Here is a 3,740-nt window from a genome sequence, read left to right as displayed (position 1 = left end):
ATTCCACGACATAATTGTAATACCCTTTACAAGGGTTCTACAACTGGTTATTTATGAAACCAAAAGGTTAGCATAATTCTGAAACTATTAAATTTAACATACTTAACTCTGTCTATTAAATACAAATACAAATACAAATAAATACAAATTGAAGCACAGCTCAAAACAAATTAAGTTAGCTTTTATTTAGTTAAACAATCATGTATTAGATATTTTTCGCCAGGTCACGGACATTACATTTTAATCTTGAATCATATATCATAAGTTTTTCAAATGAAACTCCCTTGGACTTTCTACTTAACTTACAACTGCAAGTTTATCTTGTATACTTACAAGTTCAAGGTTGGTTAACGAGAAACTGCTTAGGTTTCGATTATTGCTTAGGACTTTGTTATCGATTGTTACAGCCGAAACACAAAAATCAGCATGTTTTGCAAGGGCTCAAAGAGAGAGTGTGATTCCAAGTGCAGGCTGCCTTGGCAAGTCCTCTTCCCTCAGCCCCTTGCTTTGCCCGCTTGCATGAAAACTCTTGTGTGAAGGCGTTCTTTGCCGAAAACAACTACCAAATACTTATATATTTTGTATGCAGTTGGCCATGTTAGAGTTGGATATTAATCTATATGACGGCACGGCTTCTCTAGTGCTATAGAATATTCGTATACTCTTAAAAAGACAATTTTTTGGACACGGAGGAAGCTATCGTGTATCGGAAATATCAGCTCTAAGATTCTCACGTTCACATATACGGACGGACCGACGGACGAATTGATAGACGGACAGTCAGACGGACAGGGCTAGATCAACTCGGCTGTTGATGCTGGTCAAGAATATATATACTTTATGGGGTCGGAGATGCTTCCTTCTGCCTGTTACATACATTTATATCCTTTTTACCCATTTTTAATTGGTCCAGGGTAAAACTAATGTGAAGATTAGGGCACAAAATGGGAAAACAATTCAAATTTGGGGACAAACAAAATTCAAGAAGAAGTAGCTACCGCTGCTGGTCAGCTTATTCAAATGCTATGCACTTGGCTATGTTTAGAGAGTTCCGCTGAGATGGGTTTGCGGGCACGGTGGCTGTGGAAATCCCTAGCGTGCCGCAGCGAGCACGGATTGTGCGCTGAGCATTTAATGCGCGACGCGCTTAAGCTGCCGGCCAGAAAATATCTAATTAATTAGTAGAGTTGAGCGAAATGTTGCCCCGCCGTACGGTGGGATGGGCAGCATGACAGGGGTGGTGGCGGCGGTAAGGGGGGTGTATTGCCAACCACAAGCAACAGCAGGCAGAGCAGCGCCAAGGCAGCGGCAGCTGAATGTGAGCGGCCAATGGGCTTTGAGCAGTTGCTGCCCCGTTGGGCGCCAGACGCTGGGCGCCTCGGCGTCTGGAGCATGCGCTGAATGTGAGCGAGCGGTGCATGGGGGCTGCTGTGCGAGCGAGATAGCTGCTCAACTGTTGCTGGCCTTGGCGTTGGCGTTGGCGCTGGCAGCGGCAGCGGCAGCGGCAGCTGTGTCTCTTGCCCAAGGTTAACCTGTTGAAAGTGCATATTGCGCATACGCCTCGTCGGTCACGACCAGTGTTCAAATGTCCAACAGGTAAGCCACATGTGAGGGCGTTGCAGCCCCGCCCACACTTAAAGCATACGACGCACAATTGCATTTGACGGACAAGTCGAAGGGGTTTTGTTTTTGATACCCATTAAACATTGGAAAAACGGGGATATATACAGGTTGTGCACGTTGTGCATTTAACAGGCAAAATAAAGCATTTGCGACCCCAGACGAAAAGACAAATATTTTCGCTTATTACTGTAGTTTTGATAATTATAATACGTTAAAAATGGTCTCAAACTAAATTGCAGGCGCCATCAAACTTTCATATGCATAAACGGACAAACCCATTCCAAGAACATTTAACCATTTGTCATATGCCCAAAAGCATTAAGTGAATCTGCCTTAATTACTGTCAATAATGTCGACTGAATTCTGTGAAGAAGCCCTGAAATGTTGAAAAAGATCTGCAAAAGAAGCCAAAAGATATTCACGAAAACATTTCAGAGAGAGCAGAACCACAGCGCCTGCCCAAAGTGAGACGCGAGCTCAACTGTCTGAGTACAGGGCATCTGGTAGTCAGGCACAGCACAGTTGGCTTAAATGTTTTTACTATTGTTTTTGGGTGGTTTTCGTATTGCGTGTACGCACGAGCGGCGCCGCTGCTGTTTGCTGATTGGATGCATCCATCGTCAATAGCTGTCCGTTGTATATGAATTGCAGTCTATCTGGACTTTGATTTACATAGCCTCGCCACAAATATGCCAAATATGAAAAGTTAATTAAAAACACAAGAAAGAATTAATTAAATTTCAATTTTTGCATATTCGATTAATGCGAACTGCAATATATTAACACTCTTGCTGTGGTTAGGGCTTTGCCTAGATGCCCCAAGGCTTACAGCTTTGCATTTATTTGCATTTTACCAAAAAGACTCTTAGAGCTAGAGTTTTGAAATTTAGTTTGTAATAACTAACATCCAAATCATAATTGAGACTTACGTTTCTAGGCCAGAAGATTCTACTGCCCATTCATAATCCCATTTTATTTAGAAAATTCGTAGAGCTTGTAATATTGAGTATGTGCACTTTTAGGAACTTAAATAAGCTGGCATTATAATGTGTATTTCTACGCAAAGCCCAACTATCTGCTGCTACTCCTGGACAAGAATTAATTATATTTTTGATTAGTTAGACATGAGTAAGGTTTGTCACATGAGGTGCAAAGCGGTTGCAATCCAAAGGAACATTTAACCTATCTTTATATAAAAATATAAAGGGAATTCAATAAAATGTATCCCAAGTTTAACCTCTTGAGCTGAACTGAAAATAAATTGTAATTCTTAATTATTTTGTTGAGTTGGAAAAATGAGAGAATACAATGTCAAGATAATCCAAGATATTTCTTGGGCCTTAGGTTGTAAATGCCTTAGGCCTATGCTAACGCTTAGCCTCAGGCCAAATGGGAGCACATCTGTCTGACTGTGTGTGTGTGTGTGTGTGTGTGCGGCACAAGGCAAAGGAAAAGCCGCCCACGCGTTGCCAGCATTTCCCCAGCAGAAGACAATTCAGCGAAGCGCTGAGCATTGGCTGCCCCTGCGCGGCGCCGCCGCAGCATCGTCAGCAGCCACTGCCACACACGCAGACACACCAACACAACACCAACACCAACACAGACGCACACATACACACTGCGAAACCCCAAATCCCAAGAGCATGGAATCACCTGGGCGCACTGGTTGCCTGTTGCTGAAACGCCGCTGCCGCAGTCGCTGGCGCTGCCGCAGCTGGCGTCGTTGTTGGTGTCCTTCAGCAGGCAGCTGCTATAAAAGGAGGCGCAGACAAACAGCAGCGATTAGTCAACTGTGCATCGTGGGGCTTGTGTTATATATTTTTACAACGCGCCGCAGCAACAGCAGCAGCGCTTGCCACAGTTGCCACTTGTTGACGAAGGCCCAAAACAAGGACGAGCAGCATTGGAGAGCGGCAGCGACAGAAAGCGAGAGAGAGAGAGAGAGAGAAGGAGGTAGAGACTTAGAGCTAGTGAAAGAGAGAAGGGAGAGAAAGAGCGAGAGAGAGAGAGAGAGAGCAAGAACAGGACAGGGAACGAACGAATGCGATGCCAAAGCTGACGCCGACGCTGACGTTGACTTCGACAAGGCTGGCTCGTTAGTCGGGCAGCGTGCCACG

This window comes from Drosophila novamexicana, unplaced genomic scaffold (assembly GCF_003285875.2).
Source record: "Drosophila novamexicana strain 15010-1031.04,08,12 unplaced genomic scaffold, DnovRS2.1 tig00001385-arrow-arrow-pilon, whole genome shotgun sequence".
Classification (NCBI taxonomy): Eukaryota; Metazoa; Arthropoda; class Insecta; order Diptera; family Drosophilidae; genus Drosophila; species Drosophila novamexicana.
The sequence above is the reverse complement of the archived record's forward strand: the minus strand, read 5'-3'. Positions refer to the sequence as shown.